The following is a 15755-nucleotide window of genomic DNA, read 5'->3' on the forward strand; positions in this document are numbered from 1 at the left end:
TTCACAGAGCTGCTCAAACGCCCATGTATTAATTACTGTTCTATTACTGTGTTAACACAGCACAGCCCAGGCAACTTATCAAAGGAAGAGTTTATTTTGTCTTGTGGTACCTGAGGGTTAGAGTCCCTGATGGTGGGATGAAGGCATGGCCTCAGGACAGGAAGCTGAGGGACCACATCTGGAACCACGGGCACTGGGCAGAGAGAGTGAACTGGGAATGGGCAGAAAGAGTGAATTAGGGATGGCACAAAGTTTTCAAGCCTCAAACCTCACCTCCAGTACCACACTTCCTCCAGCAAGGCCAAACTTCCCAAACCTACCCAAACAGTGCCACCATCTAGGAGGCAAGTGTTCAAACATCTGAGTCTATGGGGCACATTCTACTCCCTGGCCCCCATAGGTTCCTGGCTATATCATAATGAAAAGGCATTTGGTCCAACTTCAAACATTCCCGTAGTCTTTCAGTCTTAACAGTGTTTGAAAATCCAAAGTCCAAAGTCTCTTCTGAGACTTGGGTAACCCCTCATTGTAAGCCCTGGTAAAAATCAAAAGGTAAATTACACACTGACATCTAAGACAGTCCATCATGGCAGTGGGAGCATCAAGCAGCAGGTCACATTTAATCCACAATCAGGTACAGAGAACGTTGAATGACTGTGCTCAGCTCTTCATTCCCTCCATTGTTTACAGTCCAGGAATCTCCCTGAGGGAATGGACCTACTCAGAGTTAAAAGGAGTATTCCCATATCCACTAACTTAATCAAAATAATCCCTTACAACCCGGACTCAGAAAGACAAACATGGTATGTACCCACTCATAAGTGGATACTAGATGCAAAGCAAAGGATAACCAGACTGCAACCCACAACACCAGGAAAGCTAGCAAGTAAAGAGGACACAGGGATTTCCCAGCAACAGAGAAATGGATGAGATCTACATGAGCAAACTGGGGGTGAGGGAGGGTAATGGAGGGCAAGGGTCAGGGAAAAGAGAGCTTAGGGGAGTGGGAGGTCATAGCTGGATCAGGAACAGAGTGGGAGAACAAGGAAAGAGATACCATGATAAATAAAGACACCATGGGAATAGGAAGAATCAGAGTGCTAGAGAGGTCCCCAGGAATCCACAAAGATGACTCCACTATAGACTACTGGCAATGGTCGAGAGAGTGCCTGAGCTGACCTGCTCTGGTGATCTGATGGCCAAACACCCTAACTGTCATGATAGAACCCTCATCCAGTGACTGATGGAAGCAGATGCAGAGATCCATGGCCAAACCCCAGGCAGAGCTCCAGGAGTCCAATTGACGAGAGAGAAGAGAGAGAGAGAGAGAGAGAGAGAGAGAGAGAGAGAGAGAGAGAGAGAGAGGAAGAATCATATGAGCAAGAGATATTGAAACCATGATTGGAAAAAGTACAGATACAACTAGCCAAACTAGTGGAACACATGAACTGTGAACCAATAGCTGAGGAGCCCCCATGGAACTGGAGTAGGCCCTCTGAATAAGTGAGACATTGTTTAGCTTTAACCATTTAGGGGGCCCCAGGCAGTGAGACCAGGACCTGTCTTTAGTGCATGAGCTGGCTTTTTGGAACCTAGTGTCTATGCTGAGACATTTTGCTTAGTCTTGGTGCAGGGAAGAGGGGACTGGACCTGCCTCAACTGAATGTACCAGGCTCTGCTGACTCCCCATAGGAGAACTTGCCTTGGAGGAGGTAGAAATTGGTAGTGGGTTGGGGAGTGGGAGGAGGGAGGACAGGGGAATCCATGGTTGATATGTAAGATGAATAGAAAATCTCTTAATAAAAAGAAAAAATAATCCCTCACAGATATTCTCAGAGGCTAACCTTAATCTAGATAATCTATCACAGGTGTGCCTAGAGCCCTATATCCTAGGTGACTCTAGATCCTGTTGATAAGACAATTAGTACTAATCATCAAAGACAGATAAGGAATCATTTTGAAAATAGTATTTGTTTGATACTTGTCTTCTATACTAGACAATCACGTCTGTTTCTGCCTGTTTACTTCTGTAGTCCTGGACTCAAATACAGTAATCAGTCCATATCAATATAGATTTCTTACAAACAGGATGAATGAATGAATGAATGGTAATGTCATATCATCTCATCTGTACAGTGTACCAGATCTGCCACTGTGACTCCACACCCCATGCAGAAAGAGGTCCACACCATGGATGTAATCTTCATCATTTGCTCATTAATTTACTCAAGTTCTCACTTTCACTTAGAAGAAATGACAATGAAAATATGCCCCCATGCTTTTATGGGGAGTCCCCTGAGGAGTCCAACATACTCACTGGCCCCTGAAAGACAATCTCATCAAACTACAACACCACAACATCAGAACATTTGCCAAGTCCTTACTCATTCTGTCTGACATTGTCAAGTAGCTAGTCCATGGAGAGAGTGGTGGGAGCTCTGCGTGCTTCTCCACTCAGTGCGCAGCGTGGAGCCTGAGCTATAGCCTGTTTTCAGGCTTCTGTGATAACCCCCAGATCCTACAAGTGCCTGCCTGAGCCAAAATACCTACACATCATCATCTGCAGCATCAGGTGCTCTGGGCGTAGACAGAACTAAAAAAATACATGCTTCCAGCTCCCTAACCTCCTGAGACGCTAGAACATAAAAAGAAGGCATACCCCACATATCCATTGTCTATTTGACCAAGGAGTGGGGAATCCACTTCCTTAGTCTGCTTTTACTCAACTTAATGAATTTCTGAACTTTGGCCTCCAAATGTGAAGAAACTGGTAACAAAAGAAAACATTCTAACTGGTCCTTCCAGAACAAAGTGATACACTTCGCCAAGGAGACTCCGGAGTATCCAAGTTTAATTACGTATGGAACAGATTCCAGGTTTAAATGAATGGTTGTGGGTTTTTTTTTTTCTGTTATAACTGCAAAAATGTCTAGTGTTGCTTTTCAGTCAGGAAATTCATTTCTTAGAACCAGTACATGGTGGACTTCTGCTTTCCTGTTACATATCCTCCTTTCAAAAGTAGCCATTCAGATCTCATAAAACACATCAGCTGTGCGTCAGTCTCTTTATTAAACATACCTGTTTAATATCTGCCCTGATATTTAGGATTCCTCTTCTGTCCTGAATTTCTATAACAGGGCAAGCAGCAGAGAACAGGAAATTGTCAAACATTTGCCAGGGCTGGGGGTGAGTTTTCAACAACTCAGAACTTAAACCTGGCAAGCTGGATGTTTTGCTGTTTCATCCCTCCCCCAAAACAAAAATCACTCATGGTCTTGTAGAATAAAACCAGAGGAAGCAACTCTTTTTCCAACTCCCGAGATCCTTTCCACACCCCTGGTTACCTCAGAATGACACTTGAAACCTATGATCAAAGCAAACCTCGTTCCATCCACCGCCATCACACACGCCACCTGAAGACCAGAACTTTGGAAACTTCTATTATTCAAATAATACCATTCTATGAGAGAAACCACAGACACACAAAGGAGAAAAAAACTAAAATGAGGTCACTCAGTCAGTAAAGCACTACTTGCTGTACAAGCATAAAAACATGAGTCTAGGTCCCTAGTACCTATGGAAAACGCTAGGCATGGTGCCACACACTCATAATCCCAGGCTGGGGAAGCAGAGACATGCAGATCCCTGGGGATGGCTGACCAACCAGACTACCTGAAGCAGCAAACCCCAGGCTGCTGAGAGAGTCTGTCCCAAAAACCAAGGCAGAAAATGCCTAAATCGTGAACTTGAGTTGATCATGCACGCACACAAATGTACATCCAACCCTCCCCCTCCACCACACACACACACAGGGCACACACTTTTATAGATACAAATAGAACCTAAAACAAAGTATGCTATTGCTTTTGGAAAAAAACTACAGGTAGATGGTGCTAAACTCTACTGTAGGGTCCTAATATTTCTTACAGCCTTTCTCCATCATTTTCTGCCTGTTTTCCTATCTGAAGGCTGGGGGTGATAATTTCCCTACCTAAGAGAATTTTGATGAGAACAAAATATAGTACAAGTGAAATGCTCAGTGTGTGACCTGGCATCTTACAAGCTCATCAGTATTTATATCTCCCCATAATTTCAGCCTAGCACTTAATTATATTTCACTGTTCCCTTCTCTCCTCAGACACCACCGGGAAATAAAATGGCTGTTGGCTGATTTACCTTCACCTGCTCCATTCTAGGGCTCAAGGAGAAATGAACTATGAACATCACTATGGTTTTGATCTTAGTGTCCCCCAAAAGCTGGTGTGCTAAAGGTTTGGTTCCCTAGCCCATGGAACCTTTAAAACGTGGGGCCTCCTGGAAAGACATTACATCATTAGAGACGGTGTGCCCTTAAGGAAGCTATTGGGAGATCTGTCCACCAAATACACCCTCTCTTTCTCCTCTGACTACCATGAGGTAAGCAGCCTCTTCCATGTTTCTCCCAGCCTCACCACAGTACAAAAGCCATAGGCTCCTGAACTAAAATTTCAAAACTGTAGGCCAGAATAAACCTTTCATGCTTTTCAATTTATTTTTCTCTGGTATTTTATAACGGTGACAGTAAGCTGACTAAGGTAGAGGATTTAAAAGGTAGAAACTTGATTAGGGGTGTCTCAAAGTAAGATGGTCATTTGCTCACTTTGTTGTTGTTGTTGTGGACAGAAAAAAAATAAATGCACCTGAAACATTGCAGTGAAAGGGAATGGGGAATTCCTCATTCAGTAACTGTGTTCCTTTACACAGTGAGAAGATGCTGAGCCTGTGACTTCTCCCCTGTGAAATTAGCCAAGTATGTGTGTGTGATCCCAAGCTCACAGGGCCAGACTGTTCAAACAGCTTGTTTGAAGGATAAGACACACTGAGCTCTTCATTTCTCCCTGACACGGCGTTATTTCACTCTCTTTGATTTTTGAGTTCTGGTGTAGGGTCACAGGACAAACACACCTGGAACCTGGGACTATTCTCTTCATTACTGAACAACTGAGCAACTGAAGGGTAAATCTGTTGGTCGATGTCACCGAATTAAAGATGACTCTAAATTCCCCATCACTATTTTGAATGATGGAGAAGCCTCATGTAGGTCAAAGGGAAGGCAAACTGAAAATAAATTAGATAAGAAGTTCCATTTCATTTTATGTCTGGTCTTCATTCACTTGTCTATTACTGTGATTTAAAAAAAAACTGGCAAAGGCAAATTAGGGGATAAAGGGTCTATTTGGCTTGAAATTCCACATTCCATGCATCATGGCAGAAAAGTTGCAGTGGAAAAGCTTGAAACAGCTGGTTACATTCCATCCACAGTCAGAACACAGTGATGAACTCACACATGGAAGCTTATGCTCAGCCCTTCTCCACTCATATAGCTCAGGATCCCACTGCCTAAGGAATGGTATCACCCATAGTGGGAAAATCTTCCTATCTCAATTACCACAGTCAAGATAATTCAACACAGACATGCTCACATGGTCTAGACACTCCCTCTTGAAGATTCTCTTCCCAGGTTGGCTTGTGAGCATTTTGATGGGGGATTGTCTTGATTGTGTCAAGCTGACAACTAAAACTAATTATAACACCTCTGGGGGAAAAGAAAGAAGGAATGAGACACGGATTGGGAAGTAAAAATAAGTATGCCCAAGTCAGTTAGTGACATTTCCATGACAGACCCCCACCTCAGTGATGGGGTGGGTGACAGAGGACCAAGAAAGCAGATGGTACAGATGCAGCCCTCAGCTGCAGGAAGCACGGGTCACTTCATTTCTTCTCAGCTGCAGGAAGCATGGTTCACTTCATTTCTTCTCAGCCGCAGGAAGCATGGTTCACTTCATTTCTTCTCAGCTGCAAGAAGCACAGTTCATTTCTTCAGTCTTTCAGATTGATACTCACCTCCCCTAAACCACTGCTCATGTGACGCATGGCAAGAAAGGAACACTATTTCTAAGGAGAGGATTTTGTGCCATGAAAGCACCTCCTTCCCTGGAACTCAACAGACTGTGACTTGGGTTTAAGGTGCTATTGGGATACTAGCCAATCCTTCATTGCCTGTGACTAAGAACATATAAATAGCCTAAATCTGGAGTAGGGTGTGGACATTAAAGAGTACTGAGTATGTCCTTGACTTTTCTGTCATCCTGAGGATAAAACATGGATTTCCATAGATAAAGGTTTGCAATAACTGACACTGAAGAAGTTCATGGGATGCATGGCAGGGCATGTGACCCTCAGTGGCAGGAGAAGCTGCTCTCCTGAATAGCTCTTACTGCCTTCAGACCTCTGCCGTCACTCCAGGCTCTAGCAAGGACTCCAAATGATGGTGCTTTCTGAAAGCATGTGGTCCTTGGACAAGCACAGGCTGCTATTACAGGGTGGAGCATGTGGGATAGATGGCCTCATTCATTTTATGTAAAGTAATCTCCATCCATTTTCATGGGTGCCCCTCACATACTTGACCCCATTTGTCAGATTCCGTCATTCTCGCATCTATCTAAAATAGCATGGACCCATTTGTTCATTGGTCCCCTCTAGCCAAAGTGGAAGTCTGATGGGATTCAAGACTGGTTTTCCTGCTGCTTCCTTCCCATCGAGATGGCACCAGGAATGCAGTGAAGGCTCAATCAATAATTACTGAATGAATGAATAGACCCTTTGTATCTGTTGAAGAGTTTTAATGAGATTCTTGGAGACAGAAATGTATACCACTGTCAACTTCAAATGGCCTACTCTGTTCATTTCACAGAGAGCAAACTGAATTTCTAAGATGTCATGGCTTATAGCAAGCCGTGCTGTCATGGAAGACCATGTCGGGGTCTCTAGCCCAGCATCCAACCTGTCATTGGTAAGCTTAGACAATTTTGCTAAAAAGTCTGATATATGGCAGCCTGGAAGAGATGAATGAGGAGAGAATAATTTCAGCACTCACGAGACAGGTGCTCAATGCCAAGGTGTTCTCTGATCCCGGGGTTAGTAAACAAAGAATACAAGCCACTGTGCCTTCTGGCAGGATGCACACCGGGGGATGGCACTATCAGAGAGCAGATGGCTGCCATGGAAGGCGGCATCTGGCTGGAAGAGAGTAAACTGAGCCCCCCTGGTGACCAGGGTTACAGTAAGGAGAGCGCCAAAATACTGCGGCAGGGGAGCAGAGGCAGAGGGAGGGTATAAGCACACAGAATTCTTCTCCCCCACTAGAGGATAGACTCTGTAAAGATGGGTCATTTTGGGTCTTCCTTAACAATTCCATGTTGACCACTGGAGAAATGAAAGAATACATTACCAAGCATCTCCTGTAAGACAAGCTTAGTGCCTAGTTCAGAGGATGGTTCTTAGTCCAGTAGGAAACAAAGGGAGAGCAATAAGTCCCACTCTACCACATAGTACACTTACTATTAGATGAGAACTTAACCATGGACAGTAGAAAAGGCCCAGAGGTCAAGTCCACAGACAGATCATTTGAGTATCAGAGATGTGTGAGTGAATCATGAAAGGGGGTAAAGAACAGAGGAAACAGCACCTGCTAAAGCTCAGAAGCACTAACTAAGGATGGAAGAAACACAAAGCCTATTCCAATCATTCGGAAGTGGTGTCATCTTTTTTATTAGGAACACCGAAGTTCAAGCCCTCAAATGTCCTCCTATTGAGTGTCTTTGAACACATTATTCAATTCTTTTGATAGTTGGCTTTACAAATCTATCATTTAAGGGAATTCTTCTTTCATTTCATTGCTGAGGACTGAACCCAAGGTCATACACCTGCTAGGCAAGTACTCTACTATTGAGCTATATACACAGTCCTTTCTCACTAAGCAGACAACCTGGCCTTGAACTTGTAATCCTCCTGCCTCAGCTTCCCCATAGCTGTGATTACAGGTGTGCACCATTATATGTGGTTCATTTTAGGTCCTTGCAAGGATTATATGAGACAGTATTTTCAGAAGCTTTTCATGTATGTCTATTCTGTGGCCCAACACAACACAAAATCATAAATTTAAAATATATATAATTGTGTATATATGTGGGGGGGAGATGATGTGTCAGTAGAGGCCAGAAGAGTCAGACCACCTGGAGCTGGAGTTACAGGATAGTGAGCATCCTGACGTAGGTGCTAGGAATCAAACTCAGGTCCCATGGAAGAGCAGCAAGTGTTCTCAACATCTGAGCCATCTTGCCAACCCATAAAATCATAAACTTAATTAGAAAACCATGAGATTTCCTTCATAATATCGCTGCATAGTTTTCAGGTGTGAACTCAGTCAAGGGCCACCCAGTGTTGCAATGACAGAAAGTTGGACACACCTTCAAGGGTCTGACCACTAGTTGAGTGCAATACCGGCTACTATTACAGAAAGGGTGAGGCTCGAGAGGTGGCCGGGAATGGAGAGGCAGGGACCAACTCCTCCCTGACTTGAGAACTCTAGGAGAACTTGGCACTCTGGCCAGAGAGATGGAGAGAGCTGTGGGGTGTCAAAGAGGAGAGTGATGCATCTAAAACTGTCCTTCTGTGCATCACTTTATGAGTAACATGATGAAGGGTTGGGACGGATGATGATGGTTCCCTCAATGAGACTATTCAGTAGTCACTGGCTGTGATCCAGGCAGGAAGTAGAGATCTAATCTGAAGAGGAAGCAAAGTCAGCAGAGAAGAGAGAGTCTTGCAGGAAACACGGGTAGGACTTCATTGCTCATGGCGCCTATGGAACACAGAGACAAGACCAAGCCTTCGGGAGTGATCTTCAGACTGTTTCTAGTTGGTTAGGAAATAGTACAGGCTCCAGACTTCGCATGTGAAATTCTTTACAGCAGGACAATCTTGTTGAATTTTTCACAGACATATTAATCTACAAAGGGCTTGCTTATCTTATTTTCAAAATCATTGGTCTACCACAAGGTAGATCCAGTGGGGCTATAATCTAAGCCACATATCAGGATTCCTGCCAACAGTACATTTTACTTTTTTATTTATATTTAGTGTTTTATTTAATAAATTGTCAACATGAAATCTATATAAAATATAAGATATTTTGCATTCTTCTTTTCCCAACCCAGTGTGTATTTTAGAAGGGCATATCTAAAGTGGGAGTGGCCACATGTCAGAAACTCAATAGCTCCCTGTATCTGATGGCTGTTATACTGAGTGGGTTAGATGATCACATAGGTGGTCTGTGCTTTAGGACCTCATAAGATGAATAATGTAAGTTCTCCTAAACCTACCTGCTCTTTCACCCTACCTCTTCTTCCTTCCCTGAAAAAGAAGACTGGGTATCTGTGGTTAGATTTAGAGAAATACACTGGGCACATCCAACTCTGCAGCTCCATATTCTCCTCTAGATGCCAGCCTAACCAGGTAGGGAGGGAGCTATGCATTTCCTCTTCAGAACGCCTTTCATGTGGCGACAAATACCAGGCAGCAAAGCAGCTCCCATCCAGGAGACAACCTTCCTGATTCTGAGGTTGTGGTTGCAAGCCCTCTTGACACACAGTAAGTCACAACCTTTAAGTTAGGCTTTATCATTACCGTGGGGTAGAACTTGGCCTCAACTCTCACTGCAGCCATGGAGGCTATTCCTGGGGTGGCTGTAGTGGAGAGGGCCCCTGAAAAGGCACAGACCTCACAGAATAAAGCTTTTAAAGTAACAATGGCTATTGCTTGTCTTTGACACAGACAATGTACGAAGTACACATATAGGAGCCATACAGGGCTGAGCACATGGCAGCAGGCTACAGAGTCGCCACAGGGTCATTAGTAAGCAATTCCAAAGGTGGCAAGGATTTGAACACAACATGAGATTTCTCCTTAGAGTTCTGTTTTAGTCTCTGTTTTATGCATGGAGTATACAAAAGTTGCTGTTGTCAACTTCAAAAGAGTTGGATTCTACTGGATCCCAGAGAACCAAGGAGACTCTGGGATTAAATGATATATTTTAAGCTAGCATGGTTTTAGGATTTTTTTTTACCCTGAAACTCAAGAATAAATCATCACCAAACAGTTTCATGTTGGTTTGTGATTTGAGGACAATAAAGAGAGTTTCTGAGCCTTGACTAACTCCAATCTCATTACCATCAGATGACATCACACCAGTTATTTAGAGAATGTGGCTCTTTTGTAACTAAACATATCACATGCTCAACTTGTTCATTTCTAAATTGTCTAGGTCATTCTATATTGTTCAGGGGCTCATTTATCACTTGCACAAGTGCCCTCCAAATTAACATTTATGATAATTATATTTGGGCATTTTTATTTCACATTCTTAATATAAAGGTCTCACAAAAATACAGTTTCATTTTGGATATATTCTTAAATGCCAAGGAAATGTCAAGGCACTCAGTGAGTAATTGACTAAATTGTCCAAAGACATTAGAACTAATTTAAGCAGAATGAAGATGGGGAAGTAGTTAGCATATATGAAGCAAGAAGACTTCTATTTTGTAAAATGTACCCCTAGAAACTGTAAGAGAAGAGAAAAGGCTCAGACTCAAACTCTAGAATGCCAACATTTAACAAAATAACAAGAAAAGAAAAAAATTAATTTCCAGAAGAAAAAAAAATTGTAGGTCAAATTTTACTTCTGTTCCAGTAATAATACAGCTTGACCAAGAGCAGTTTAGGAAAGAGAGGGTTTACTCAGTTTACAATTTCAGGTCCAAGTCCATCCTTGAGGGAAAGCCAAGGCAGGCACTCAATCAATCACCTTGTCACACAACACCCAAGTAGAAAGAGACAAATGCACCCATGACTCCTGCTCACTGCTTATCTAGCTTTCTCTGTTCTTACGTTGTTCAGGAGCTGCTGCCTAGGGAATAGCGCCGCCACGATGGGCTTGGGTCAACTGATAGTCAAGACAACCCCCATTCTAGGTTGGGGCAAGTTGACATTTAAAACTACCCCGCACAGCAGTGCTTTAGTAGATACAGCTCTAATATCTTAAGACTAGTCCTTTAACACATGCCTATTGAGTACTTACCATGTGAAGAGACTATTCCAAGAACCTGGAAATCAACAGTGAGACAAACTTGTTTCCCTCATGGAGTTTGTAATCCATTGCAAATTTATACAGACCACATCAAATAAGGGAGGACAGAAAGTCATTGTTCAAGTTTGGCCATTTGGTAACCATAAGGGACAGTGAAAATAAATTCAATGACACAGAGACATGAAAGCAAGCAAGAGTGGGTTGAGGAATGCAATAAATGCACTAAGAAAAGAAGACAGTAGCTGGACAGTGTGAAGGGTTTGGAGGCAAGGATTACAGAGAATATTCAGGGAGATTGGAATATAGAAGAGCCAATAGAGACAGAATACCCAAGACAAACCAATAGAACAAAGCTACCAACACCACATGGGTGTACACAGCCTATGGTGGGCAATTTCGACCAAGATAATCATACTGAGGTTGAATTTGACAAATGTGGATGAAGTGGCTGATCACAGGCTCAGCACTCTGAAATACTCAGGATACTCCTAAGCCTTTGGATATTAAGAATCCTTCAGGCCGGGATAGTCGCTGAGTAAGTATGATTGGATGATAGCGTCCCTGATTGAGATGCTGTCCTAAGTCCATGCATGGGTTATAACCTTCCAATCCCACCACCAAGCCATGCAGGAGGGACAGCATCATCCCTCCCGTGACAGATGAACTGCTGTGGGTCAAAAGGTGAAGGGAGCAAAGCTGGCAGATGATGGGACCACGCATCAAAACAGAGCGAGTCCATTAGTCCAGAGCCGAACCTCTCACCCATAGAGGCCAACGCTGGACACGTTGTTTATCCCCATGCTAAACTGTCCCTGAAATAATGTCTTGTTACCATGAGATATCAGCCTCACCCATAGCCCTAGGGTCCAGTTTTGGGAGGGGAGTTTGAAAGAAATGTTTGCACTAGGTTAGCAATTCTTCTGGAGTCCTCAGATTCAAGCCCAGCTGTGTCTGCAAAGTGAGTGTGAAGTCAATGTTTGCCTTGGATTTGCAAACCTTATGGTCACAAGCTAGGGCAACATGTGTCCTCTGTAGGTTGTCTGACCTGAGAGCTAAGGCCAGTTCACCTCAAATCTATATCTCAACCCAGACAATCATGCAAAGTCCTGGAAATTCCTTCCAACGGACATCTCTGTGATGGTTCATACTGTCAGTTTGACAGGATGTAAAAGCTCCCAAAAGATAGGCAGGCCCATGGGCAGGTCTGTGAAGGATTTCCAGATGATGGTAATAAAGATGGGAAGACCCACCCGTCCTGCATGTGGGCCACACCACCTCATGGGCTTGGGTCCTGGGGTATGCAAATGGGAGAAAACAAGTGGAGCCCAGCAGTCATCTCTTTCTGCTTCCTGGCTACAGAAGCGACATGACCAGCTGCCTCCTGCTTCTGCCCCTGCGCCTTCCTCACCGTGATGATGCATTGCACCCTCAAACTGTGGGCCAAGAGAAACACGTCCTTCCTGAGTGGCATTTGCCAAGCATTTCATCGTGGCCATGAGAAAAGCCATTGACACAGGCTTTCGACGCCTTCAGATATTGTCTGTTAGTTTCAATCTAAAGAAAATGGGACAGAGATAGAGATGCACTGGTAAGTTACATGATACATGTTGGGAATGGGTGCATGACTGTGCCCATTCTCATTTGCTGACGCTTTCTCCAGAAATGAGTATAGAGAGTATAGGAAGGTGGTATAAGACCCAATCATGGGGCTAGGGAGATAGTTCACTTAGTAAATTGTTTGTCTTACAAGAATAAGAGACTTGAGTTTGATCCCCAGCAACCATGTGCATAAATTGGCATGGTAGCATGCCCTTGCAATCCAAGCACTGGGGATGTAGAGACAGGCAGATCCCTGGGGATTTCTAGCCAGCCAGGATAGCCAACATGACAGGCTCCAGGCCAATGAGAGACTCTGTCTCAAAAATCGAGGTGGATAGCATCTAAGAAACAATAGGCGAGGACATCCTCTAATGTCTACATGCATGAACACATGTGCATGTGTACCCACATGAACACAGAGAGAGACAGACAGACAGATGACAGACAAGACCAAGTTCTTGCACTGGAAGTTGGATAGAACTCATGTACTGCGAAGTTTCCCAAGCTCACAAAAGTACCACTGTCACCAGCCCTGGACCCAGCAGCTGCTCCTCCATAAGAACTCAGACCTTGGCTTTGCTTTTAAAGCTTTTGTTAAAAAAAAAAAAAAGTTGCCATTTAAGATCAATCATGTTCATTTATACAAGATGATGAGATCACAGCAAAGTTATGCTATTGCTTTAGAAACTCGCAACCTGTAAAGAAACTAGTTTAATAAAATAATAACAAAATCGTATTTTAGTTTTAATATTTTTATTAAATGAAATGGTGACTCTTCAGAGCCTATTATTTCTGTATTATAACACTTCCTTCCAAAGGGGCCCTTTGTCTTCAACTCCCCTTATCCAGCAAACATTGCTTGAGTACATACATGTGCCAGTTGAGTTTGGCTTTGTTAGGGACACCCACAGGCTCCCTTTGGATGAGCAGTAATAGTCATGAGTACTCCAGCAGTGTTCTCACTGGAGAATGGAGACACTCCAGATGTAAGCAGGTGCTGAGGAGGGTGAGTCCTGCCTTCTCTGTTATAGAAAGAATGCTCTTTAACATTCTTTTACTCCCAAAATACAATGTGAGAGGAATTCTCAGTTAAACTTGGCTCTGGTGCTTATGTCTCTGCTCTTTCTGGAGAAGTAAGAACAGCACACAGGTGTGGGGCCCTGGACTAGATCACACAAAGGAATGTGAACCCAGAAGAATGAAGCAGGATCCTAAAAGTTTGTAAGAATCACAGTAAAATAATCTATGCCGCTAAGTAACCTACTGTTTGTGAGGCAGGTAGGCCAAGAGAGAAGAAGGGTCTATGCCTGGGACTTGAATCAAAACATCAGGAGAGAAGACACATAAGTTCATACATAATCACTTATAGTAATGTCTCACACAAAACTTCATCACATCACACACGCACGCACACACATGCGCATGCGCACACACACACACACACACACACACACACACACACACAGGGAGGTGGGGAGGCTCTGGGAGGAGTTGGCGAAGGGGAAAGACTGTGATCAAAATCAGACTATATAAAAAAATTTAAGAACCAGAACAATTTAAACAAACCTTCTGGCATGATTAGAAGACATTGAATCCATTTCTAAAATGCAAACAAAACCGAGAGTTATCTGTCTCCCGTGACTCCTTCCCGGAGCTCACCCATTCTCTAAGAACGCGAGGCCCCAAGTACCTTCTCACCACCTGCCCTGATGTGTAAGAGCAGCAGCTGTGTCCATACACCTCAGCTGCAGGCTGACAGGAGAACAAGGACCTCACTGGGCAAAGAAGCAGCTCAAAGGCGAGGCAACAGAAAGGGCCATCTGGACACTGGGCCAGCTGTGGTCACCACACAACTGTAAGAGTTAGTTAGTCTCTACTGCATACTCCTCTCTCAGTTCTACAAGCTTATGTCACGTGCATTCCATGGATACACATTCAGGAGGAACAACTCACCAGATGCCTGGATACAAATTAATGTGCGGTATTGAGTGAACTCGTCCTAGTCCAGGCATCAAAAGAGGATTTCAGAAGTGAGACAACCATGATCTCTTTGAGTCCTAAGCTTGATGGAAGGCAACGTGAAGCAATGAGACCACATCATAAAATGTGAATCAAACCTACAATGTACATCCAGAAAGGAAGGTAGGGTATCTAGAAGTTTCAAGGCAGTATTAGTGTGCTCTGCAGAGGAATGGGACCCAGTGTACCTTCACACCTCAATCTTACTTTCTGAATTGTGAGGGGGAGCAACCCAGAGACGCAGTACTCCACAGTGCAGTGGATGATTAGGTGCACACTCTAACTTGGCTCCAATCCTAATTCTTTCTATACTCGTGGATTCAGAAAAGTCATCCCCAAGTTCTTAGTAACTCATCCACAAAGTGAGATCAAAGAGCTAAAGTGTTACAAGTCTTACATGGGAGCCTAGAATATAGTAGATACTCAATTCACAGAAATTATCACTATCCACAGTTATATCAGTATACCAAAGGATGAAACTTTTCCTGGGATATGTTAGTTGAAATTCAGTTATATACCTGAAGTCATCAAGGTTGCCTACAGCCTCCAAAGGTTACCTCAAGGACAGTGGTTCCTATGATTCTCTGCAAATTAGAATCACCTGAGAATCTTTAAACTATGTCAATGCTGTGGACACATCCACCGACAGTAGCTCCACCTACTAAGATCACAAAAGCTCCCAGTAGCACTACTTGGTGCTTTAAACACATGGACTTTGGTGAGCTACCCAACATGCAAACTCGGGCTCAGGCTGATTACACTGGACTGGGGTGCAACCTGGCCAGTGATACTTTCTTACTTCCTTTTTAGACAGTGTTTTACTAATGCTTTTTCTCATTAATCGTTTTGATCAGTCTCATTACCCTCATTAACCCCTCCTAGATCCACCTTCTAGCACTCAACTCCATCCCATCTTCTTGTCATCTTTTTAAAAATAATGTAAAATAACCCACCACCTTCAATTTGTGCTGCCCACATACTCATGAGTGTGGGGACGTCCAATGGAGTACAATCCTCCCACCAGGGAACACGCCTGCCCCAGAAGAGAACTGGCATTTTAACACCCCTGGTGACTCCTGTGGAACAAGATTTGGGAACCACTACATTATGACAAAATTCCATAGAAAGTTCTAGAACAATAGATTACAGTGTTGTTCTATGTCATATGGGG

The sequence above is a fragment of the Peromyscus leucopus genome, chromosome 15, assembly GCF_004664715.2.
Source record: "Peromyscus leucopus breed LL Stock chromosome 15, UCI_PerLeu_2.1, whole genome shotgun sequence".
Classification (NCBI taxonomy): Eukaryota; Metazoa; Chordata; class Mammalia; order Rodentia; family Cricetidae; genus Peromyscus; species Peromyscus leucopus.